Source organism: Arvicanthis niloticus, chromosome 9 (genome assembly GCF_011762505.2).
Source record: "Arvicanthis niloticus isolate mArvNil1 chromosome 9, mArvNil1.pat.X, whole genome shotgun sequence".
In the NCBI taxonomy this organism is placed as follows: domain Eukaryota; kingdom Metazoa; phylum Chordata; class Mammalia; order Rodentia; family Muridae; genus Arvicanthis; species Arvicanthis niloticus.
Window position 1 is genome coordinate 21,449,129 of NC_047666.1, and position 27,861 is coordinate 21,476,989.

At 41.7% G+C, this 27,861-nt stretch overlaps 1 long non-coding RNA gene across 1 annotated transcript in view; it reads right to left on the reverse strand.

The window, feature by feature from the left end:
• Positions 1–27,861, reverse strand: part of LOC143443620 (uncharacterized) — a 75,561-nt gene that overhangs the window by 37,223 nt on the left and 10,477 nt on the right. The window contains exons 2-3 of the long non-coding RNA XR_013112754.1: positions 14,594–14,751; positions 14,334–14,404 (exon numbers count right to left, since the gene is read on the reverse strand). This is a non-coding gene — a long non-coding RNA (uncharacterized LOC143443620). The remainder of the gene's footprint in view (positions 1–14,333; positions 14,405–14,593; positions 14,752–27,861) is intronic.

Consider the following 27,861-nt stretch of genomic DNA (forward strand, 5'->3'; position numbering starts at 1 on the left):
TCAAATTAAGCAAGATATCCATCACTTGTGTGCTCCTCCTGTAGCCCCCTCCTGTAGTGGTATGAAGTTAATCCACTCTGAGCTCCAGGCAGTGCACACACGTCCCCCACACCCACCAGAGTTCTTTGGATTCTCAAATAAAAAGACACACACACACACTCACACACTCACACACATTTTATATTTTAATATGCCTTAGCTAACTCAATGTCTGGGCCACTCCTGAACCTCCAAATGGCTACCTCACTCCCCTCTAACATTTCCAAGTCAACACTCGCTAAATCTATACTCCCAGACCCAATCAAGGGATCCCAGATTCTTACATGGTAGCAGGCTCTTAAGTCTGATCTCTCTGTTTCCCTGTCATGAGAACTCTACTCCTTCTCTCCTCTGTGTTTCTTGCACAAGAATCCTAAAACTCCTGCCTCTGTCCCCCTTCCCAGATATTGACTGCTGGCTCTTTATTGATCAATCAAAAACCAACTGGGGACAGGGATCCTCAGCATCTGGACATGTAGATTCCTGTGTGATTCTGGGAACCGAATCAAGACAAAGCATTAGAACCAATCCCCAACACCCTTCACTTTTGTATTTTAGTTAATTCCAGACATAGTCAAATTGTCAGACAAGAATAGCCATCATTCTCCACTGACTGGGCAGTTATTTCCCTCTCTCATAAGGGTAACTCGGTGCCACTCAGGAAGTAAAGGAAACTCAGAGCTCTCAAGAAGCTCCTGAAATTTACAGAATTCACAACCCTGGATTAGCCCTACCTGTCCCCCATGTTATATAAACTGTAATAATCACTGTGTAGAGAAGACCCTCCAATAGTCCAGCAGGCTGCAGGGCATGCAGAGAGCTCTAAGATGCAACTTTCATGCTGGGGTGAGCTTTTTAATGCAGCAATTTTCTTTGAGTTTTACATGCTCCTATGGTGACCTCAAGAAACTAACTGGTTATGCAATCTGGACTTGGTTAGAATGATTTATTTGGTCTGCCATCTATGTTCTATCTAGAGTGGACAGACCTTTGCCCACATCTCCAAAATAAGTCGCCATCCCTGCCTGCTTTATTTCTAATACTAGAAATCTGGTAGGTGTTGGATTCTTTATGGATTGAACAGGAAGTTCGACTTGTGTTTAAATCCAATGAGATACAACTGAGCAGGTACAATGGGCCCTTATCTGAGAAGAGGAGTGGGGAGTGAGCTTTGAATGTCTGTGAGATGTTGGCTTCAGCCAAATCTATACACTATGCCCTGAGCAGGTGCTAAGATCAGAGCAATGCTTTAAACTTTTCAAAGTGCAGCCCAGCTCACTGGGACTGAGCCACAGAACTGGATGCTCCTCCACTTACCCCCAACCCAGGCACTCCTTTCACAGAGTAAGAATGCATACCTCTGGGGTAAAGAACCTTGATGGGGGTTAAAAAAAATCCTCACCTTTATGCTGAGGATGGTGAAGAATGAAAATCTTCCTGGGAGCGATAGTGCATATCTCAGAACGGTGAAAAGGGAATCAACTCTGAATCTCCACATTCTCACTCAGAATTACATACATGTGTTGAATGTATGGCCCAGACCTAAGGGACCAAAGATCCCCACTGTTTGCAGCTCCTTGACGGCATCCATTCAGCATCAAATATTTGGACATGGATAAGGAGACATCTCCATTGCTAAAACACTTGCCTGGCAAGTATAAGGACCTGCGTTTGATCCCCAGAACCTACATACAAAGTGGGGTGCAGTGACAGTGGCATGTGCTTGTGATCCCAGCAATGGTTAGACGGACATGGGGGGACAAGTGAATCCCTAGTTCTCACAGGCCAGATAACTTAGCCTACTTGATAAAGATCCAAGTCAATGAGAGACCCTGTATTTAAAAAAAAAAAAAAAAAGTGAAAGATTTTCTTTCCTGAACGAATATTTAACATTACTCTCTGACCTCTAGACACACAGGTATACACCACAGACAGACATACACAAATATGCATGCTCACATGTGTGTGTGTGTCTGTGTGTCTGTGTCTGTGTGTGTGTGCACACACAGACACAGACACACACACACATACTGAGAATACAATTAGGTGTCTGCCAGTGTTTGTTGACACTTCATACCTCACAGCTTGTCTCAGGATCTTGCTCCAATTTTCATCTGTCACAGCTTGTGTGTGGCGCTCTGTTCAGGGTTACACTCACATCAGTTCTGGCTCCTACATAGGTTCCCTGCTGACTGGGACTCCTTCTGCAGCTTGTCTACACTGCTTCTCGCTGAGATGCCTCTGGCAGATGGAGGGCACCCCTCCTTATTCTGCAACTTATACAGAATTGTTTTCATGCTTTTCTAGTCTCTTGACTACGTCTGGGAAATTTAGGATGGGAGCAGGGATTAAAAGCACGGGGTCAGTCCACTTTCTTGACTCAGACTTCTGAACATTTATTTTAAACTCTCGTCCTGTGGATCCTGACAGCCCATTTACAGTGTGTTAAGTGCGGGTGTTTGGCAGTCAGCATTTGTATTGTGGCTCCTGGGCCTGATTTACTGAAGACACTATGAAGCTGAGATAGAGAGAATATAAAAGCTGGTGTTTCACAGAACCGGGAATTAAAAAACCTGAGTTCCTGTCTTTGATACCGTGTGGGCCCATAACTCAAGGACAATGTCTTTATCTCTTCATCTTGGCTTTGTTGCCTGTGAACAGGAGAATGCACAGCCCAGTTGTAGAGAACATCTTCAGGCAAGCAGCTGTGGTAGACAGGAGTCTGTGAATTCCCATGAGCACTTATGTCAGCAAAGGCCTCTTTCGTGCAGCCTTATAGGCCCCTATAAGTGTGGAAAAGCCTACTCACCATCTGGCACAAAGACAGCTTGCCACCTGGATGAAGAAGTGAAATTTTTAAATGTTTTCTCTCATCCTCAAACTTCTGTCATGATTAATACCTCGATCTGATAGACACAACACACTCTTATCGATCTGTGTATTATTTTTCCAACTTCCATCCTTCTGAAAAAGACCTATAACAACATTCAATGGTTCAGAAGCACACCCTTGTTATTGATCACATGGTTCAAATCCCAGAGGAATGTTAAAGGTAAAGCATAATTCTGGAATTAGAAATCTGATTCCTCTCTTGGTTTGAGGGCAAAACCACCAAGCAACAGTTTCCCACATGGCCGGCTCCTGTCTGCTGTGATGACCCCCTCAGAGGCCGGAGAAGAAATGGAGCCTACCTTTCTTCCCTGATAACGCATCTTGGCTACAGTGTAGCCTTGTTATTTACTACTTTCCTGTCAGCCGCATTCATGTATATTTATGTGGAGTCCAAAAATACCCAGCAACAGTTATTGCCAATGATCATCTGTGTTAATCAGAAGCACTAATCAGAAAACACATAACACACTCAAATCCCATTGTGTACGATAACCAAGACTCATCCACGGTGCAGATGGATGGGGTGGGGAAACCTGTACTGAGACATGCTCTTCAAAGATTCCCCCAGTGGTTTTGTCCATGAAAGGAGAAAATAAAGACCATTTGCTGCTGATCTCTGAAGTCTGAAAGCAAGGAACATGAAAAACAGGTCCTCTACCAGACCTGCCAGCCATAGAGAAGACAGCATCTGACTGTTAATTTAGATACAGATTTTGTTTCCCTGTTTTCAACCCTGAAAGTTAAATGCAGAGAGTCTCAGAGCCTTTCTTTTGTCCATGAATACCAGCTTCAAAATGATGGCCCAAATTCAAAAGAGTGATTCAACCGTTCTAAGGCATGTTCACTGCTGCTGACAGGAGCCTTGATAACCCAAGGGTTTTCCTGACAAATCTAACTCAAAGGGGAAAATGTTTGAAAAGAAGAATTATGGAGTTTTATTTGTGAAAATCTAACTGACTGGATTTTTTAACCTGCAAAGCAATTTGGTTTGTTTCCTTTGGCAGATGATTGCTGAGAATACCCTTTTACATGCTGCTTCTCTGAGTGTTGACAAATGGTCCCAGTTGGCCTTCCATCCTCAGCATCCAACATGGAAACATCTGTCCTAGTGCCAGCACCCTACCACCTCCTCAGGCTCCTGCTCCTGCCTACCCCACCCACTCCCATTCAGCCATCTGGAAACTATAGCTTCAAATTGTCTTCTTATGATCTGGCATCCAGGTAGAAGTTTGGGGACTTTTTGTTGTAGATGTGGTATATTGGTTACTTTTCTCAGTATCACAAAATACCTAAGAAAAGCAACTTTAGGGGGAAAAAGTTTGTTTTGGCTCACAGTTTGAAGATACTCTCCATCACAGCAGGAAAGGCATGGTAACAGGAGCTTGAAGCTGCTGGCCACATTGCATCCTAAGTCAGGAAGCAGAGAGAGAGATAAATGCTACTTTCCAAATCACTTTCTCCTTTTTATTCAGTTTAGGACACCAGACCACAGTATGGTGCCACTCTCATCATGTAGGGTAGGCCTTCCTACCTCAGTTAATTCAGTCTAGACACTAAAGAGTTGTTCTCAGGGATTTGTCTCTTGGATGATTCTAGACTAGACGCTGTCAAGTTCAAAATCAGCATTAGCCATCACATATGTGAATTCAAAGTGGTTGCTTGCACAACAAACCCCGTGGCCTCATTATTCTGTATGCCTAGTCACTTCATTAACAGGAGATACCTTTAGAGTAGTAGAGTGTTCATGAGGGATTCTATTTGAGCAATACTGCATTGTATTTACCAGGAGTTATGCTATGGACGATCATATTTAGCAAACAAATGAAAAAAAAGTGATTCCTCGTCAAGCTGACTGCCTGGAGCTCACTTGGGTGGCTCACCTCTTAGCCAATCCAGTGATAAGAATTGGAATTCTGATTTTCACTGTTTCACAATAAATATTTGTCATGATAGGACAAGAGAATCATAAAATTATGGAAAACATGTGAAGTTGAAAACGAGATAAATTCAGCCCCATGAATACCAACATTAGTCACTGTGTGATGCCTGGAAGAGATGGAGGAGCCTAGCAAAACCTCCACGTGGCTCAGTTTCACATCTGAAAACCTGTTTCTGTAATTTTATTTCTCCCATTGATCAGGAGCTATGTAAAACCATTAATGTGAGGTCAGCCCTTTTGTGGTGAGTCAGAAAACAACCTCTTCATCTAACATTTGTAACAATCTCCCTCATTCCCCAAAGAATGTCATTGCTTGTGACCCTCCATTAGTACCTTGTAGTGTACCTCCAGTAGCTACAGACTCTCTGAAATAATTTCATGTTTATAATACAAATAAATTTGGAAAATAAAAGTATTATCTAAAATATTACATATGATTTCCATTTGAAACGACAACTACTCAAGAAAAAATTATTAGAGGAATAGACAAATGGGATGTTTTCTCTTGTGAAAGAGATCTGGGTTTAATAAAGATATTTTAATATAAATTTTTCATAATATAATCTTAACATAGGCTTAAGCACAAGGATTGTGAAGAAGGCAAAGGCACTCAGGAGAAGGCAAGACATAAGAGCAAGGGTTTGAGCTTCTCAAAGCAGAGTCATGGAAAATAGAACCAAGCCAAGTATAAACAAAACTCCTCGGGAAAGGCAGTCTTTTTGGATGGGAAATGGTTAGAAGGTAGGACCCCACCTACATGAGGAAGCTGAGCAATTAGATTGTATAATGTTATGAAAAGAGAAAAAGGAGCAGAATATGTCCCGGAGAGTACACCACCAAGAAACATGCTTGATTTCACAGTTTGCTTTGGTCTAATTCTCTAAGTAAAGCAGAGAATTCTGTTTGCTCAGTTGCTTAATTAGTTGGTATTTGTTGATGGAATCTCCACAGCCCAAACTTTCGGAGTAAGCATCCAGTAAGTATCTCTGGTGAGATGCAGACACCTCTGAGCATGCACACAGCTTATTCGGGGAGCAGTCGGCTGTGGCTGCACAGGTAGGTGAGGTAGGCAAAGTTAGAGATGAGAAAGCAACAGAAGACACCCTACAGTAACTGCTGCAAATAATGTTTCAATGTTGGGTTTGAACCATGTTCTCAGACACCTGAGTGTGTGGTCTTTCAAAGTAGACCAGAAAGTCGACCATGTCTTGTGCTCACTACAACTGTCTTCATCATGGTTGAAGATGTCTGAAAATACAGTCTTACAGGCCTGACAAAGGTATGTTTTATATGCTGGCATCTCCAAGGCAGCAGAAAACAAAACCCTAATTCAAATATGGCTACACATTCATGATTTATTCTAGCCAAAGGGGCTTCTTAGAACATTCATGATAGGACAGTTAGGGCTGACCAATTCTTCTTGAATCTGGAGGAGTCTGTAGCCCGGTGGCAGAATATGTCTTTAGCAAGCACATGGCCCTAGATGTACTCTCCAGTGCCAATAACATGAAAACAATTTGGAGAGATTCTGCCCAAGAGTCACTTACTCAAGATGCTCCCGTCCATGTGATAATATACTCAATATTGTAAGAAACAGCCTAAGAAGCAAACAGAGTGTGTATCTGGAGCAGAAAGGATGAGTGTTACAGAAAAGGCAATTTCTTCCCTTTATGGCTACTACCAACTGCAAATACAGAAAGCCTAATGTGCAATCAGTCATTGAAATGAGTGTCTCCTCCTTCAGGAGCACAAGAAATTTCAAAGTACAGAGCGCTGTGGCAGCTGCTCACAGATTTCATGGAGGACCTGGTTATTGTCCCTGCTCTTCCATCCCTAGTACATGGGCTCTGGTCCTACATATATCACCATTCAGTGATTACAAAACTTCAACTTTGACCATTCCATTGTATCCAGATAGTAATGAAGAAAAGAGAGAAAGAAATAGCCCCAGGTACCCTCTTCTGAGAAACACCATCATTGTCTCAAGTGCTGGGCACAATGCCATATGATGGCTGGCTTCAGCAACAGAACTCCTCTTTCAGATGTCTGGAAACTCACTTCAAGGCTTATAGCCAGCCATTTTTACTCCTCTCACTATGCAGCCTCACGGTCTTGCCTCTGTACATGGGGCACGCTTGCAGATGAATCAATAAATGTCTCTCTCCAGGTCTTCATAAGAGCACCAATCCCACCATGAGAGCTGCACCTCATGACCTCACCTAAGCCTAATTATCTTTCCAAAGTCTCTCTTCCAGACTGTCACCCTGCAGGGCTGGAGGTGCAGTTTGTGGACTTGGCAGATAGCATTCGCCTCTCACTCAGGAAGAAGAAAAACAACCTGGGAACAAGCAGTGGAATTCAGCTTCATCTCAATAATAAGGACAGGTTCCATTGAACCCACAGTGAAAGGCAGGAGGGAAAGAGTTAATGGGCCGTGGTCCAGCCCTCCGCAATCTTAGGGCCATAATCGTGTAGAAATAAGAAAGGAAAATAGAACCATGTAGATAAGGAGCAATGTATGTACCCTTGCCCAAGTCAACTTATTAACCACTACTGCAACCTCTTGACACTACTGATACTGATTATAATTATAATGTCCTAAAAGCTTGAAAGGATGAAGAGCTGGGAAGATGGCTCAGTTGGAAGAATAAGTGACCAGCATGCACAAAAACCCAAAAGCCTGGCCTGGTGATGATACACACCTGTAGTCCAGCACTCAGGAGGTGAAGACTCAGGATCAGAAGACACGGTCATCCTCATAAACACAGAAAGCTCAGAGCTAACTGGAAATGCTTGAAACCTTGTCTAAAACACACTGAGAGACAACATCAATGAAAATTAGAATGACTTTAAAAGATCCCAAGACAGGACAGGAAATAATCTTGGAGCTACTAAATCCACTCCACAGCACAGTATTCCCTCTCAGTAAACTTTATCCCGAACTGTGGCGGTTCTTTCTCAGAGACTCAGTAACAACACAAACACTTATTGGTCTTAAAATTGATTAAGGAGTCTTAATGACTTCAGTTTGGCATTAGCTCGTGGGATTTACAAACTTACATCAAGAGGCAGAGGTGCTATTTAATAAAATGATATATTTCAGGGAAGCAATATAATATTTATCATGAGAAGAGTAGTGTTGAAACCACAGCTAGCATCGGTTCTTTCTCACTTGTATTTAAACTCTACAACCAGGACTTCCGGACAGGGAATCCCAGAAACATACTTTTCCCATCCTAATCAAGAGTTCTGTGGGGCTGTTATTATGTGTAGCTGATATGTCTCAGGGGCTGGAGTGAAGCGGCCCTGTATCTCAATATAGATAATAAGAGGCTGCTTTATGATAGTACTCTATTCCACTCTGATTTTAAAATAATGCTTGGAAAGAAATTAAAAATAAATCTCAAAACTGGAGTAAAGAAAGCAGATCCTGTCATGCTTGCCAAAGCAGAGCAGAGTGCACAGCTATGCATGAGTCTGCCCGGAACATACCTTCGCGTTAGCCCTGCCAAGTCTGAGCCACAGGAGGGCTTGTTAGATCAAAGTTCTCCTGAGCACTTGTAGCTTCAGAACACCAAATCTCTCCATTCTGTCTATTCACTGATACATCAGGTTTTTTTATGCAGAAAGCACCTACAGTGTAGTCACTGAGCAGCAGCTCAATGATGCTGCTGAGACACAGAGATAAGTCAGACATCATGTTCAAGGCCAATGGGACAACAGACACATGGCCTCTGTCCAGCCATAGCCTTTCAGTGATTCAGCCAAGTTCTCTGACACACAGCTAACTATCTCCCGATATGATGGCTTTCCAGGAAAAGTCCAGCCCTACTGTCTCTAAGGAAGGACTACCATTCCAAAAACTCCCTGATGCTAGCGATGAGGCTGGAGGTTAGGAATGCTGGCTGCTCTTGCAGAGTGACTGTATTTGGTTCCTCACACCCACATGGTATTTCACAGACATCTGTAATTCCAGTTCCAAGGAATTTAACACTCTCTTTTCTGTAGGCAATGGACACACATATAGTATACAGACATACACACAAGCAAAACATTTATAAAATATGAAATCTATTTTTAATTAAAAAATAAGTTCATAATATATCCTAAATGATATCCAATGCTACTCAGGTAGTGTTCTGTCAAATCTTACATTTTGCTAGCTACTTCCCCTAGTAATAACACTCACCAAAATTCCTAAGTCTCGGTATTCTGTTTAATATTAGCCTATAAATAAATACAAGGTCATCCACTGTAGTGGTTTAAATAGGAATGGACCCATAAACTCATGTGTTTGAATGCTTGGCCCATTAGAAGTAGCACTATTATGAGGTGTGGTTTTGTTGGAGGAAATGTGTCACTGCAGGGGGACTTTGAGTTCTCCTGGGCTCAAGCTAGGTCCAGAGTGGTACAGTTACCTTCTGCTGCCTGCTGATCCCGATGGAGAACTCTCAGCTCCTTTCTCAGCACCATGTTGCCTGTACCCTGGGATGCTTCCCATCTTGATAATAAGGGACTGCCTCAGAAACTATAAGCCAGCCCCAATTAAATGGGTTTTTTTTTTTTTCTTTAGAAGAGTTGCTGTGGTCATGGTGTCTCTTCATAGCAATAGAAACTCTGATGACAATACCCACTTTACTGTGACATAGGTTGAATGAAGGCCAAATTCCCCTTGAAAGAGAATTTTTCACATTTCCTTCACAGTTAGCATTCTGTATGGTTACCTTACTCATTTACTTATTTACTTTGGTATTTATTAATTTTAATTTCTTATTTTTTTCCCTGTGTATCTGTGTGTGCTGTGTGTTCATGTGTATGGATGTTTGCATGTGTTGGGGCACATGTGTGTATGCTAAGATACATATTTGTACTTATTTATGTAGAGGCCCAAAGATGACATCAGGTGTCTTTGCTAATAGCTCTCTTCTTTGTTTACTAAGGCAGAGTATCTTAGTTGAACCTAGAACTAGCCCATTACCTACTTTGTCTAACCCTAGGCCCTTGTCTTTGTCTCCAAAGTGTTGGGATTATGGACAATACCAGAGAGGAATAAGAAATGACAGAGAAAGACTTTGAGGGTTGAAATGGAACAAAATTTACAGAAGAGCTCAAAAGGACGCTCCAGACAAGCCCCTAGGACAAATGCCTTTCCTTCTTGCAGAGTCACCACAGAGCAATGATTGATATGACAACCTAACTTATTTTATTATGGAATCTAGGGATCCAAACTCTGGGCTTTACATTCATAAAACAAACACTCTCCTCACTGAACTATCTCTGGCCCCAGATTTTATATCCCCTGTCTGAGGAACATCATTTCTCTAACTCAATTGTGGAGTAGAAGAAGAAAGGGCAAGAAATAGAAATAGAAACAAGTTTAGTGTGCTGAAATTGAAAAAAAAGGCAAGGAAAAGACCAAGTGATGAGCACTTTTTTAAAAAATACGCATAAGAAAAGGCAGTATAGTCTCAGTTGAGGTAGCTCACTTATACAAAGAACCTCAATTTTACAGAATAAACTCAAGAAAAGAACAAAGAAGCAAAAGTGTCAGTTTATAGTTGGGGGGGGGGGCGGGGGCGGGACTACTTAAGTCATGTGTCTCTGGCCTTCACTGTGCCCTTAAAACCCACCTCTAAGATGTAACTCTGCCATACTTGTTTGTCTGACTTTGTAGTCACAGGACGTCAGAGAATAACTTGGAAGTGGGTGGCAGCATCCAGCTGAGAAGGGCAGTAACAGAAAGAAAAATGAGAAGTGACAGCTGAGTGTTGACGAACATGAGGACTGAAGACTGATCAAAAATAGACAGAAGAGCTCAAAAGAACACTCCAGATGGGGACCCAGGACAAACACCCTTCACTCTCACAGAGTCCCTGTAGGGCTATGATTCATATGACAGTCTGGCTTATCAAGAACAGCTTGAAAAATATTTAATACTTTGTTAACATGGGGGTATATGACAATGCAGATAAAAAAAGGCTTTGAAATATTATAAAAATAAGGAAAATGTCATGTGACAATGGAGGGGGACATGGGTTTGAGTTAAGTTTCTGCTCTGCCCTCCAGTGACTTGGGACAAGTTAAGTAACCCTATGAACTCTAGTCTTTTCTCTGCCAGCCTAAATTAGCATATCAATAGTTGGTTCTTACAGCTATTAAAGAACCAAATAAATCAAGGCTAATTACAACCCTAACACCAGGCCTCATAATGGGGTTCTCTTCACTTCCTTTAAAAGAATCAGCTTCGGTGACCTAGGAAGGGCATCCTTCTGAGAAGACCTGACCCCTTAAAATCCCTCTTCAAACCACTCAGTGTTCATAGAAAGATTTACATAAAATATCCAATTAACCAAAAACAGTCCAAAATGATGGACAGTCTGAGGCAGGAGAGTCTGAGTGATGAGCACCACCATCCTTGGGCTGAAGGCCTGAACAAAAAAAAAAAAAAAAAAACAAAAAAAAAAAAAAAAGAAAGAAAGGAAGAAAGGAAGAAAGAAAGGAAGGGCGGGAGGGAGGGAGGGAGGAAAGGAAGGAAGGCAGGCAGGCAGGCAGGCAGGCAGGCAGAAAGAAAGAAAGAAAGAAAGAAAGAAAGAAAGAAAGAAAGAAAGAAAGAAAGAAAGAAAGAAAGAAAGAAAGAAAGAAAGAACAGTTGAAAGTTAGAGTTCGTCACTTTCTGATTCCTGGCTGCAGACACAAAGTGACTTAACTCCTGCTGCCAGGTTCCCTTCCATGATAGACTGTATCCATGATAGCACTACGAGGGGAAGAAAACCAAACCAGAAAAACAAATTAAAAATACCCCCACCCAAAAAAAAAAAAAAAACAAAAAAAACAAAGCAAAGCAAGCAGCCTATTAAATAAGCCTATTTTTTTTTATCTACTTCAGAGCCTTGCATATGCTAGGCAGAAGCTTTACCACTGAGATGTATTCCATGCCTGATAAACCCATTTGTAAGTCCATGGATGATCACCCCAGCTTGCTACTTCAAGTGTTTCATTGTCTTCACTCAAGGTTGACCATCTTCCATCAAGCTCTTGTGATTTGCAAAAACAAAACAAAAACAAAAACCTGAGCAATGACTTAAGAAAGATGTCCTTCCATTTGGGAGATTCCATCTTGTTCCCTGGACATGATAGTTCTACAAAGGCAGCTTTTCAGCATCTCTCTACCTTCTCATTCCAGAGGCACAGCAGTGAGCTTACTTCCTTGCATGTGGAAGCTGGTGTGAATGTAGACTTTGCACAATTTTTAGAAACAAAGAACCTGGAATGGAGAGAAGTCCATACTCACCTGTCAGCAGCAGAACATTCTGCACTCCAATGTGATTTGTAAAGGACTGAACACTCAAGCTAATCCGCTCACTTCAGAGAAAAACGGTGCTCTCTTATCACCCCCTTATGAATACTGGGTTCAGCATTTTATTACTGTTGAGCTAGCGTGGGATTCTCTATCTCTCACACAGGCAAATGATGACCTTCACTCCAAATCCAACCAAACGCCTATTAGAAAATGGTCACATCTCTGTTTATACGTTGAATATAGACGTTTTGAGTATACATTAGTTAGGATTTCCACTGCTGTGAAGAGACACCATGACACCACAACAACTCTTATAAAAAGAAGACGTTTAATTGAGGCTGGCTTACAGTTTCAGAATAACTGTTAGAAAAAAAAAAAAAAGTACTAGAAAAACCAAAAGAAGAGTAGACAGTACCTAAAGCTAGAAATATATATGCCCCGACTCTTCATGGAGAATGTATACTGACCTATGTTCCTATCCATAGCTCACTTAGATATTATCACACCCAAATGAGCAGGAGTGGAGACTTCCAAGAAAAGGTGCAGGTCCATGCAAAGCAATCCAGATGGTCCCACTGTGGTCTTATTTAAAAGCTCAAAAGCCAGGCTGGGGACATGACTCTGAAGAAAGAGTGCCATACAAGCCTATGTTCCTGATTTTTGACTCCTACATGGTTGTAACCCCAGTGCTGTGGAGACAGACTAGTGGACCTGAGGCTTACTGGCCAGACAGCCTAGAGAAATCAGTGAGTTCCAGGCCAGGGAAGTTTGAGAGCCTATCTCAAAATACAAGATGAACAACAAATAACACTCAAGGATGGTCTCCGGCCTCCACATATTTGCATGTGTATGTGCACACACACACACACACACATGTGCTCACACATGTGCTCACAAGCTCACACACACATGAGAAGGAAACAAAAACTAGCATCTCAAATTCAATCTTGGAACTGAAGAGATAATCCAGCTTGGAAAATTCTGGCCATTCTATTTCTATTTATAGCCCTCCAACCTCAGAGAAACTAAAGAAATTTATAACTATTCAGCACATGTACTTGTTCGGGATGTTTGTTGTTTGTCTGTAAGTGTGACAATTGTCTTGATATAATGGTAAAGAGTCCGGAAGGAAAAATAAGGGTCTGCAGATGGGGAGGCTGACCAGTCACCTCTCCTGGTCCCTCTCCAAACTTGTTGACACCATACATTCTATGTGGACTAATTAAGTGGATTTAAGAATCTTATTATGTATCCAAATCAACTCTTACAAAGGAGACAAGTCACTTTGAAAGATCTCTGCAAAGAAACTACAAACAAAATTCTAGTCACGGGAGCTCGGGAGACTAACAAGGACACTTCCTGCTTCTACAGTAAGAACCCCTGCAGTGTGCTACTAAGTGAAACAATGGTCACCTAAATGGCTTTGACAAAAAGTCAGCTCAGATCAGTCCAAAGTCCTAAAGAGCCTATGTGAAATACAAATTTGCATCTTCAGTCATCTCTAATATAAGTCACTGCATGTAGAGTGTGCTAAGAAAACTAGGAAATTATTATAGTCTGAAACCACGACGCTTACCAAAATGTTGGAAGATACAAAGCTCGTTTCATTTACTCTCAGCCTCTTACTGAGAGTTTGGGGTCATATAATGTACAATATATGTCAAATATGCACAAAATATGCATATACATAATACACAAACCTAATGAAGAAGATGAAAGCAAATGAGTCCCTTGCTTCCCCCCCCTTTACCCACTCTTTCACTTTCTAAGATTTGAGTTACCTGGCAGTCTGAAATAGTCAAAGAAATGTTTTAGAAATAAATAATTTTTACATTTTAGAATATACTTCCTCCCAGTTATAGTTACATACCACCTTCTCACTCAGTCTCAGCCGGGACGCAGGGCCTCCCTTGATCCAGCATGTCCGTGCCCTGTGCACTATCCTCCCTCTGTCCGTTGCTACCAGCCATCTTGAGTATTAGCTAAGCTAGCCTGGTACCAAGTACTTGTATTCAAATAGCCACTTATGCATGACCCCAAAGTGCAAGGTGAGCAGTGCAGACAAGGAACCAGAGCAAGAAACATGGATGGACAGATGCAGTCTAGTGGCTTGTGGCAACCACTGAGCAGTATAGGAAAATTCACTGTATATCTAGGACTCACCGTCCCCCATGGTTTCAGTCACCCATGCCAAGTCTTGCAAAAATCCACCATATACGAATAAGAAGAGACTCCTGTAAACAGATAGATAAAAAAATAAATAATAATTTTCTTTTCTTTTCTTTTTCTTTTGCACTGTCAGGATACATAATCAAAGAGTTCCTATAACAAACACTGACAAAGGTAAAAGCACATACAGAGAGACTCACTCTAGATACCTGTTATTAATTTTTCAAAAACCCTGAGAACTCTACCAGACGTACCTAAAAGGAGGTCGGCCAAAGCCAGAAACACACAAGCAAGGTGCCGCTTCTCTTCCTGAAACAAGGTAACTGGAGTCTTTCTTCCTCTTGAGTTTTCTTCTTTGCATAGCCAAAGGGGTAAAGGAGTTGCCTGGGTCTCAGATTTAATCATGTATTACCTGCAAAAGAGAATTACATTTTGAAAACCAAGAATATTAAACACAGCTGAAAACACACTGTGCAGGGCTGAGTTTCTGAGGCATTCTGAAGCTCAGTATATTGAGTTAAAGCTGAGCTCTAGAGGAGAGATGGTAGCAAGGCCACAGTGGAAGCTCACTCACACTTAAAACTTACCCCTCCTAGGCCACAGCCGTGGCCAAAATGCCATGGCACTAAAAAAACAAATGTTGGGGTTGTTGTTGTTTTCCTGCACAAAACCAAAATATCTTTGTGGATAGATTATATTGAGAACAAATGCTGAAGCAGAAAACACTCACACACACACACACACACACACACACACACACACGTTGAATACCTTCTGTGTGTCTGTGATCCTGCAAATTTCAGGTCTCATGTTCATCAAATCTATGATACACAGATGAAAGGCTAAGGCTAAGGCTGATGAAAGGCCAAGGTCACACAACTGAAGTTCTCATGGAGGTCTGAGAACCCCAAGATGGTGTGCAAGTATGGTTGTGCTCAAGCAGAGGGGTGTGTGTGTGTGTGTGTGTCTGTGTCTGTGTGTGTGTCTGTGTGTGTGTGTGTGTGTGTGTGTCCGTGTCTGTGTGTGTATGTGCACATGTATGTGCATGCTGGTACACACCTTAGAATGAAGAGCAGAGCCTCAGGGTCATTTCTTGGTTGCTGTCACCTTTTGCTTTTTAAGTCTTTCATCAAGTACCCTAGGTTGTCTGGCCACTGACCCCCAGAAACCCCCTATTTCCTCCTCCCAGTGGTGGGATTACAACCAGAGAGACTCTAGCCAGCCCTAGCATGGCAAGCATGGCTCTAGCAGGCCTTACCCTTCTCCTCTATTCTTTCTGCCTTGCTAAAAACCATTACATTACATTTCTAAAGCTAGCCACGCAGTTCCTTATTCGGCCACTTCGGCTCCCTGAGGCTGACTCCCAACGCCCAGCTCTCAAAGCATTGAAATCCAGCATTCAAAAACCCCCTTCCTGGCTCCCCCAGTTAACCTGTCCAATCAAAATTAAACACCTCATCTTATCCCTCGGTTTCCCTGCTTACCTTTATAAATTACCGTTTGCCTACCGATAAACCACATCTGTCTCCTCTCTCTCCAGAAGGAATCCTTTGTGTCTGCTCCCCCCCCACACACACACACACACATCTCCTGGGACAAACACCTATTCCCCCTTTCCCTTGTTTTCTTCCCCTTCTCCCTTGTCCTCTAAGAACTTGGCCTTGCGGTCCTGTCAGTTGATACCAGTCCCCTCAACAGCACTGAGCCATTGTGCTTGACTTTTTTAGGTGGGTTCTAGGGATAGAACTGAGATGGTCATGGCTGCAAAACAAACACTTAGCAATAAGCCACCTCCCTGACTCCTATTCAGAACCTTTGTCGCTGACCGCCCTGCCCCATGCTTGGGGGCCAAAATGTCGGACCGATCTGTCAATGTTGTAACCTGCACTGCCAAAAGCCTTGGGGCTAAGTTGTTAGAGCCTGCACTGCCCCAAGCTACTCCCATTCACGGGTCAGCATTCAGCAAGAGAGAGAGTGAGGACAGACTCAAAGAATGGAGAACAGACAGAGTGTGATTCAATCCCGTATATTCTTCAGTCTCTCTTCTTCTCTCCAAGTCCCTAGTTCCTACTGCCAAGTTCCAAGTCCCTAGTTCCTAGTACCAATTCTCAGGTCCTAATCCTAGTTCCTTGTCCCTAGTTCCTAGTACCAAGTTGCTAGTCTCCTTCCCAGTCACTAGTCTTTTTCCAAGTTACCTTCTTCTGTCTGCCTCTCACCTTTTATATGTCTCACTTCTAAGTCACGCCTTTAAGTCACGCCCTTAAGTCTTATCTCTAAATCACACCTTTAAGTCACTACTTTAAGTCTCACACCTTTAAGTCTCACACACCCAAGGGAAGATCCTGGGTATCTAAAACAAAATGTTATCAGAGTGTGCTCAGCTGTTGTAGGCTGTTGTAAACAAGTCTCTTGTCAGGGTATATGGCTGCAAGGATAATAGCTGCCTTCTGTCGGCTTCCCACATTTGTTGGGCTTTTTCCTCTGAAACAGAAGTCTCTGTTAAGACTGACCAAGACAACTCTATTTAACTCCTTGCATATTTGAACAATGAAAGCAAGTATTTGCTCTTTGCCAAGCATAGAGCTACTATCTCTACATGTGTTAGTATTCAATTCTCATAGCTACTTCAAGATATGTGAACTAACAGTTTTCTTATTTCACCCTAAGTGGTAACAAAATGAAATAAGCCTGTGTTTTCATTTACTGTTTCAAGTCCCCACTGAGTCTTCTATCTTCTACTAGAAACTGTTGCATAGAATTCCCATTCCTTGAAGTGAATAAAACAAAACTATCCTGAGCTTGACCTACATCATATATGACAAAGAGCCTTAATCTTACCTCCAACAAAGTCCTTTTGTGCTTTACAGTTTATGTGTGTGTGTGTGTGTGTGTGTGTGTGTGTGTGTATGTGTGTGTATGTGTGTATGTGTTTGTGAGGGGTACCTATGTGTGTGTGTGTGTGTGTGTGTGTGTGTGTGTGTGTGTGTGTAGACCAGAAGTCAATCTCAAATATGGTCAGTAGACATCGTATACTTTGTCTTGGAAATAAAGTCTTTTATTGGCATGAAGTTCAAGCAGGCTAATTTGGCTAGCTAGCCAGGAAGTCCCAGAGGTTCTCCTATCCCCTCACCAGCACAGGGATTACAGTCTCACACTGCTGGGAACAAGCAAAGGAAACTTATTCTAAGTATACCGTTTCGTTTTCAGACTCCATTTAATCATGGGGGGGGGGGGGGACTAAATTCAAGGTCCCAGGCCCTAGAGGATCTGAGGACTTCGATGTTGCTGAACAGCTTCTGTTGTAAATGGTTGTCTGAGTCCAGCCATCTTAAGGACAACCTAACCGTCTTGCTGGCAGGATTCAAACACATTCATGTTCTCAAGCCTAGTAACGACTCACTCCTTTGTCCCCTTATCATTCAGACCTCCAGACCTAGGAGAATAAATTAAGGACCTTGAAGCCAAATACCCTGGATACAGCCCAGTCTCCAATGGGTACACTCTGGTTTAACTCATAATGTCAAAATACAATTGGATAAACACTGCAGCTCCTCCTATCCCCCTCTATTTTTGTTCCCAACCTATAAAAATATTGTACAATCTCCCCTCAAGGATGAGGTTCAGTTCCTGAACTGGCCATCTCCCTGAGCACTCAGAAAATAAGGCTTTTATTTTTAAGCTTCTGTCTCTAACGTGAGTTTTCCAGGTTTCCACCTTGAACCAAACACCATATGTGGCTCCTTTTTCTTTGTTTAAACTTGGGTTGGAGGTAGGGATATAACTCAGGTCCATGTCAACTAAGCTATCTCTCTAGCCCTACTAGTAGAAACTGGACTGAAAAAGTGAACAAGTCAACATACAGGAAACCCCACTCTCCCACCCCACCCACAGATGGTGCCAGCTCACACACCGGTGCTGGAAATTTACCCCATCCCTCAGGCCCCTCCCCCCACCAAGCAGGGCAGATGTGTTTCCTGAGAAACATCAGCTAGCACTGTGTTTCTCTCAGAAGGCTTCTGTCTTCCTGAAACTCCTGGATATCTGATTTCCACCTATTCTTCTTAATTAGTGTTTTAGATTTAATTCAATCCTTCTTTTGTTTAATTTACAAACTATTTTTTTTCCTTTCAAAGTTTTGACAGCCTGACATTTTGAGCAGCTTTATGCGTTTTTAATTTCCTTTGATCTGTACAAAATTGTCCAGTCCCTCTGAAGAAAGCACACGGAGGCACAACAATAAATAGACTTGTATGTTTCCTCAAATGTCTTGGGCTTTTTCCACTTTCATCTTTCACAACAATCTTGTCATTTGGACAGCTAATACTTTAGAACTTGTAATTATAACCATGCTTTTGAAACTGACAGAGTAAGATTAAGTAAACCAGAGCACTTTGCAGGTAGAACAAATTGAAAAGGGGGAAAAAAAAAAACCCAGCAATTTAATTCCTTCCCTCCAGCTTAAGCCTTAATTCAGCATGTTTGGTACACCTACTTGAGGTTAAGTATTTATTCCTAGTGGAAACTGTGACCTGATAACTAAACCTGAGGAAAATACAAGGAAGGGGGGCAGAGGACAAGGGGGAGGGACTGATGACAGGAATCCAGTCTAGAGGAGAAGACCATATGAACTTCTGCCTCTTCAACCCTTAACCTGTAGTTTTAAATCCTTCCACATAAAGTTCCATTGAGTAAGATAGCCTGTCTTAAAAATATCATGTGAACAGGGCTAGGGAGATGACTCAATGGTTAAGAACACTTCTTACTCTTGAAGAGGATCTGAGATCAATTCCCAACCCTCACATAGCAGCTCACATCTGCCTGTAACTCTAGTTTCATGACACACTCTTTGGGTCTCTGAGAATACTAGGTGTGTGTGTGTGTGTGTGTGTGTGTGTGTGTGTGTGTGTGCATGAGCTCTTGGTACCACCTCAGGGATATCAGCAAGAATATTTGACATTGGGCTAGGACAAGGAAGTAGGCTCAAGATAAATACAACTGAGTAATGTGTTCCTTGTATCTTGATCATCTTGATAAGTCCCAGGATACAGTAATCATGAAACTTTTGTTTGTGCCTTGTTTGTTCCTTGACCTAGAACTGACCCTATTCTTTGCATGTACTTAGAATGGTATAAAAGCAGCTTAGGGGAAAAATAAACTTGCTTCATTGCTTGCTAGAGTCATTCTACCCTATTGTCTAATTGTCTTTTTACTCCCTCCCTCAAGACCCTATTGACTGACTCAGCGAGCTTAGTCACAGATACATAAACTAAAAATAATAATTTTTAACTATACACAGCATAATTAACAACACCCAAAACTGTACTCTGACCTTAACATACGTTCGCGCATATCTGTATATACACATGTACATACATATGTTTACATATATTCCCAATGCTGCAGATACAGAGACTGCTGGCTCATTGGAGCTCCTTGGCCAGCCACTAGTCTAACCTATTTGGTAAGTTCTAGGCCAGTAAAAACCCTTATCTGAGAAAAAAAGAACATAGATGGTGCATGATGAACAAGCACTAAGACACAAGTATGCATATGTACTCACAATGCACAAACATACACACCCAACGTAGGTACAGGTGTATTCCTGAGACTTGTTGGTTAGCCAGACTATCTTACTTGGTAACTTCCATGCCAGGGAGAAACTGAGTCTCAAAACAGATATGTACAGTACCTAGGGAATGACAATGAAGTTGGCCTCTGGCCTACACATGAATGGAAATACATTCATATCCACACATGCACACACATGCATACACAAAGACACACAACTCTGGCAGACTGCCATCTAACAGTGTAAGTCCACAACCTTCAGAATAGCGTTCCTCTCACCAGTAGACTGAAACTAGGCTCTTCTGATTTCATATTAACTTTTCTGATCAAATAAAATCACAATGTACAAACATTCTCATTCTTAGAAATCTCTTGTCTGGTGCCTTTTACAGAACAAAGTAAGCAACCTTACATATCTTTTTGTCCTGAAATCCTCAAAGAAAACTTTTTCAACTTCTGATGAAATGGAGCGAGCAATTGATCATTTCTGTGTATCCTCACATTTAAATGAGTTTAAAATGAAAGTCTCCAGAAGACGATATAATTAGCTGTTCTTTCTCCTTAATGAAGAACCATTTATGTCTCAGGTTCTGGACATTTTTCCCTTTACTCATAGAATAAAGTAGTGGGGAACTAAAATGGTTTGCAGTACTTCTAAAGATGTTCTGGCTCTGTTTCCCAGAATCCCTTGATGCTTCTATCTTCCAAAATCATAGAGAGTTTATCATTATTTTTTTATTCTACAGAAAAAAATAGCCCCTACATTTGCATATGCATGAGCATGCTCTCGAGATAAATACGTGCAGTGAGCTCCTAGTATGTCCTCTAACCACACACATGCATGGATATAGTAAGCCAAGGCCAAATGCATGTGTGGGTGGAAACACTTACAGTTTCTTCCTCTCTCGAGTCATAATTAGATGACAGAATAATTTACTAACCTCCTTAAGAACTTTAGGTTTCCAAAACTTTACCATGTGTAAGAATTGCCCTATATCCTCAATAACTAGAAATGGCCAGGGTCCCACCAAGGAAAATTCAAAACTTTTTTTTAACCTCTGGGACACTGCACAAATGAATGTCACATATGGCTTTTGGATAAACCACCAAGGCATTTCCTCCTTGTTTTCAAAGCTGATTATAAGAAGGAAAGGCTGTTATGTGAAGGAAAACAAGGTTTGGAGGTTTTTATTGTTTCCTTGTTTTGTGGTGGGAGGGATTGGATCTAGAGTTTTGCGTGTTTTAGATAAGTGTTTTATCTATAGCCTACATATCCAGATATATTTATTTTTTTGTCTTGAGACATTTACGTTGAACTCACTAGTCCAGGAAGACCTTGCCCTTAAAATCCTTGTGCCTCAGCCTTGGGGGCACCACTTTTCTCTACATGGAGAATATATCTGAAAAGCCCTATTCAGTCCTCAAGTTCAGTCCAAATATAGGGAGGCAGATGAGGCAATAAAGTGCTTGCCACACAAACATGAGGGCCTGAGTTCCATCCCCAGAAGCCATGTTTTCAAAAGCTCACCATGATAGCAGATATTTGTGATCCCAAGGCTGGGATCACTTGAGAGAGGCAGAGGTGGAGGCCAAGGTGGAGATAGAAAAATTCCCAGGGCTCACTAGCCAGCCAGTCTAAACTACTTGGCTAGTTCTAGGCCAGCAAATGATTCCATCTCAAAAAGAAAGGTAAGATATTAGACACTCTGAGCTCCTTCTCTGATTAATTGTTTTCTGAACTGCACAGTACTGCCACACCCAAGTCCCATCCAAACATTACAAATATGCCAGTTGAAAGAATATAGCTCATAGAAGTGAATCCAAGCAAAGAATTAATACAGATGTTTAAATCTCAATGCAGTAGCTTACATAACAAAAACACAACAACAAACAGTATAACTCCTCCAAACAGTATTAATCCCATAATGGCATCTAGTGAGATAGAGTTGGATGAAACCCCAGACAGAGAACTAAAAATGATGATTATATGTTCAAACACACAAACACCTGAATAAATTGAGAAAGGCAATGCATGGCATGAGATAGGAATCCAACAGAGACAGAAATACTGCAGAAAAAAGCAGTCTGAAATGCTGGAAATAAAAAAAAAAAAAAACAGTAAAGTCAAATAAAAACTTCCAGGAAAAGTATCAACAGTAGAGTGGCTCAGGAGAAGACAGAATATCTGAGCTTGAAAACAAGGTAGGAAAACTGGACAACTCAACAAAGGTACAAAGTCAGAAGTACACTAACTGGAAGGTACCCATGGGAATGTTAAGATAATAGAACAATTTGAAAAGACAAACATTGTGAGTTATAGGCATAAAAGAAGTAGAATATTGTTCTAAAAGCATTGAATACTGTTTCAAAAGAACTGTACAAAAAAAAAAAAAAAAAAAAAAAAAAAACATTTTCCCAGTTAGGAAAAAAGCATGCCAATCCAGACACAGGATTTAAGACATGAAGCAGCCAAGTTCAGAAAAGAACCTTAGTTCTCAGATTGCAATTAAAATATGAAGTATAAAAAATGATACAGAAAATATATTAGAAGCAGCAAGAGGGAAACACCAAGTCACATATGAAGGCAGGCACATCAGAAGAATACCAAATTACTCTACTGGAATGATGTACTTCAAGTTCTGATCAATGCCAACCCAAAATACCCTACCCAGCAAAGCTATCTGTCATCATTGAAGGAAAATGTAGAGCTTTCTATAAGAAGCAAGACAGAGGGGATGTATGACCACCAAGACAGTTCTATGGAAGACCTAACTCCAGGCTGAAAAGAACAGTCCACTCACCAGACCACAGGAAAGAAGAAACCACACTAGGGCAGCGCTCAGCACGAGAGGAAATGGAAGAAAGCAGAGCAGTGAGCACTACAAAAGCAGCAAATGTCAGGAATCTGCCATGCACAACTCTGAATGTTGGTGTGCTCAGTTCCCCCCAAAAAAACACATCCTAGCATATATGGGCAAAAAGCAGGAACCATCTATTTGTTGCCCCTAAGAAATGCACCTCACCATGAACGGCAAAAACTGCATTCATCTAAATGAGTGCAAAAATATCTAATACTTTTACAAGCAAAAGGAAATAGGAAACAAGCAGCTGTTGATTTTGTAATATCTGATAGGACAGACTTCAAACCAAAGTTAGTGATAAGGGATAACAATGATCAATTAAAGGAATAATCTATCCAGAGGACATTGCTGTTCTAAATATATATGCTCCAAACACAAAGATCAGTGTGACCCTCATGTTTCACCAGAGGAACTTTGCTCTGCAGTGGTCAACAGTTAGTGCAGAGACTTACAACTTCTCAACACACTGAAAAGTGTTTACTAAGAGATCAGCTCTAAATGAAACTTTTATATCACCCCCAACCCCGAAGGCTCGGGCAACATCATGGAAGAGGGAGAGCAAGAAAGTAGGGACCACAGAATGGAGAGAAGAGCATCAGAACTGAGACTCACAGCTGTTGAGCTCACACAACAAACTTAGAGGATGGTTAATTAGTCAAGATGTTCCTATAAGCTAAATACTAATAGCTGGGCTCTCTACATAACTATTACTTGATCTGTATACATTTTAAAACTTTATCTGGAGTAGAACCTCTGAGAAGTTGATACATCTTAGTTTGTTCTATCTTAATCCCATTCAAAAATCCAGAGCCTCCTGATTAGAGTAAAAGACTAGCCTTTCAGGGCTAGAAAGATGGGATGATCCAGTGGTTAAGAGCCCTTCCTTCTCTTGCAGAAGACTTAGGTTTGGTTCCCAGCACCCACGTGGCAGCTCACAACCATCTGTAACTCCAGTTCCAGATCCTATGCCATCTTCTGATTTTCGAGGGCATGCATGTGGTACACATGCATACATACAGGAGACAAAACACACATATGTATAAAACAATGATAAATAAATATTTTTTTTTTAAAAAAAAAGTACAAGCCCTCTTTTTGAGAAGGGCCCTTTTCAACTGGCCTGTTGGATCTTTAGACACCTTCTGTTGACTTTGCCACTTCTTTATCATGTTGTCTTAACAGTCACGTTAAGCAAATGACAAAACCTACCATTTCTCTCTACCATTATTAAAAAGACCAATGGGACACTGGGAAGCCACTCAAACCTGTTGCAACTAGAAGTCAAGCCAGCAATATGGCTCAGCAGGTAAAGGTGTGTGCTGACAAGCCTAATGACCCACATATGGAAGGAAAAAACCAAGTCCTACAAATTGTCTTCTGACGTCCACATGTGCACCATGGTATGCACCTGCACACACATGGTGATTGCCTCCTTGTTTAACTCCTCTACTTAATAAGCCCAGAGTCTTGGGTGTTATCGCAAATATAATGAAATAGCAACTTTACTTTTAAATGTTAAACAATAAATATGTAGACTACTTCCTGGATAGTGTCCCATTGGTTTTTACTATAATGCCCTTTGTTCTGCTGATCAGAAACAGTAGATTTTGTCATTTGCTTAACATGACTGTCGAGATAGCATGACCAAGAACTGAAGAAGTCAACAAGCATAAGGTAGTCTGAAGACCCAACAGGCCCACCTGGGAACAGGCCAAGGCCAAAGCTCTGTCTACAGCCTGGTGTTCCTGAGTGCCTTCTGGTCAGATGGGTGATTGGAACGTGTTGAATGCATTGATATTTGCACAGGTTACTAGCCTTGGGTAACACAGCAAAAATAGTAGCATATCTTCCTGATACACCTGTGGATGGTGTTTGCTGATTTCCATCCTAGTTCAGACTTTTAATCTAGACTTGATCATTTTGACATTTCTCAGGTCACAATGGTCCACAGTGGCTGGCTGAGGCTCACCTCAGAGTGTTCCAACAACAGCTTTTCTGCCTTTCACTTTCACACTCAAATCTCTATGGAATCGTACCCGTAAGAGCCCATGAGAATTCACTGGGAATGCTCGGCTAATTCAGGATTATTATTTCTTTTAGTGTCAACGTGTGTTGCCTCTGCTACCTCCATTCCCATTTACCACAGAAGGTAATATAGTCACTGTGTTTGAGGATATAGACGTGCCCATCTTTGGCAGGCAGATCTCCTGTACGCAACAGAACCTCATAACCTAGGAAACCCAACATGATGTTTAAAGATTTTGTGGCAAATTAAGAATGCCTTAGGAAGGTCTGGAAAGTCAAGATTAGAGAATGAAGACAAAAATTCCCTGGGATTTTGGAGTAAGGCCTTGTTTTCTCTTTCTCTTTCTCCTGAGCACCTGGCTTGCTGTAAAGCCTGCTGCAGACAGAATGTCTGAGCAAAGGCTTACACAGTCATATGGGTTCACATAAAGGATCCAGTGCTGTCTGAGTCACAGAAATGACCAAGTTGGGCATGCGCAGCATATCCCAGCCCCAACTGGGAGTCGTGCTGAAAAGGAGCAACACTTAAGGCACAATTAAGCTTTCCAAAGCACCTTCTGCGCCGTTGCTTCTCTCAGCCCACAAACACTGCCTTCTGGGGTATTCCATGCTACCAGTTGGCTCAGCAAGAAATATCTTTGGTCTGGTTCACAGATGGAGCTATGTGACATGCTGGCACATACAGGAAGTAGAGTGCTACTATATAGTAGTTTTTGAAAGACAGTGGGGGCGTGAAATGCTCCTAAGTGGGAAGAACTTCAAAAAGTCTATCTGAATGTCCATCACATAGGCAGAGAGAAAGGCCTGCTGTGCGGTTTGACCAATTCCAGGACCAGTGAGTGATCCCTTAATGGCTGGACAGGAGGTCAGAGATTTTGATGACTTAAGCTAATCTAGCTGGTGATAATTAGATGATAAGAAAAGATGTATAGCTCAGAATGGGCACAGAGCAAAACGTGGGTCTCCTGTTCATTGTCACTAAAGGGGCCGTACCCCAGAACAGGCTCTTGCTAAGCAGAAAGACACTGGTATGTGAACTTTTCCTGAACAAGCTGTACTGTCACCCCAGAGAAGGCATGGAAGAAACATGTCCACCCAAGTAGCTTGATAATAAATGAGTATAACTGTGGTTGTTTACAGGAACACAGACAATTGAGAGCAGCTACACCACTAAAGAAAATGTCGCGAGGGACAAGCTTCATGGAACTCCCCCCTCTCCTCCCCTCTCCCCTTTTTACTCTCCCCTTCTTCCTCTCCTCTTAACCCACTCCCCTCTCCACTTTTTGAGATGAAAATAAAGATTGACCCAACTTTGTGCAGGTCCCCTGTGGGTAATCACAGCCCCTGCTAATTCCAGAGGGCACTGGCCATGCATGCCCAGAGGACACCATTTTTCAATGGATATGATCAAACAATCTGTAATACCTTTCAGACCCTTTTCTTATACATTACAAGACTGTAACAAGAAAAGCAGAGCCAAGACTAAAGCCCTCCCTTCTCGGAAGCTAACCAAGTACACTGCTGAACACTCCACCTACCAACACCAGATGACTATGTGGATGCTTCAGCAGAGTCAGCTAGACACGTGGTATACAGACTGGGGGTTGGGGCGTGATGGATTCTCTCCAACATGGTTCGTTTATCACAGATCTTGCCTGGAGTACACTATATAGCAGAAACAAGAAAGACCCTCCCCCAACAAGGAAGAAGGCAAGCAACAAATGTAAACAGTTATCCTCAAACCTTCACACATATGGGTAGTGGTATGTATATACCTGCCAACATGTACTTGCATGTGGATATGTGCACACACACATATATGCAAACATACAAATACATACATACATATATACATACATACATACATACATATATACATACATATTTGAAGCTTTCTCTAAACATGGGGTGTGTACTGGTTAGGCTTTGTTTGTTTTGCACCCACAGTTTGACGCAAACTGGGTCATCTGGCAAGAGACTGAGGAACCACCTTCATTAGTCTAGCCTATAGGCAAGTCTGTGGAGCATTTTCTTAATTGGTGACTAATTTCAGAGAAGCCAACCCACTAGGCAGTGTCACTCCTGGGCTAAGGCTGCGTAGCATAAGAATGCAAACTGAGCAAGCCATGGGAAACAAGCCAGCAGTGTTGGCCATCTCTGCTCCAGGTTCCTGCCTGGCTTCCTGCCTTGGCTTCCCTCAGTTATGGACTATGAGCTATAAACCAAGTAAACCTTTTCTTCCACAAATTGCTTTTCATTGGGGTGTTTGTCACCAAAAAAAGCAAACTAGAACAAAAGGAGGAGCATTTTGCTTATGTCTCCATGTGAAGCTAAAGTTGATCAATGATGGTAATCAATGAGGCCAAGAATAGTCTAATTACATATCAGCCTATCCTCTGACATCATGACCCAGGCCTCTTCCACCTGCTGAACTTAAGATAAATTTTTTCATATAAGTTACCCTATCAGGTGTTTTGTTATCACTTGTAATTTGTAGGTTTTTAATGGGTATTTGTCTCCTGTTCATTTATACCATTTTTATAACTAAAATATTAAATGGCCACAATAAGGCAAGGTATGGGCTTATGATTAATTTATAGCTGTATGTCTTTCTTTCAACTACACACAGTCTTTGTTTAACTGTAAGATGATTTTCCAATAAAACATAACATAATTTTAAAAGAAAACACATTGAAAATTATTTCAAACTCTGGATACTACAAGCTTGACAGCTTATATGATAAAATTATGTCTCCATGGAACCGATATGTGGATAAATGTGTACTGAGTGGCATTGCTTTGGGAAGAAAGAAACAGAGCAGGCACATCCTGTTAGCACAACGGATGTAATTACAGTAGCCATCACAGGCATTACCCAAACCTCACCTGCCATCCTACACCATCCTCTCAAGAACCATCGCAGGTTGCTTTCCCTTGTATCCTCAGGATAACTATGCAGGAAGAAAATGGTCTCAAAATAGGGAATCAGAGAGATGACTCCAGAAGGGAAGTGCTGGCTACAGAGACCTGATTACCTGAGGTTTATATCTAGAAACCATATTTTAAAA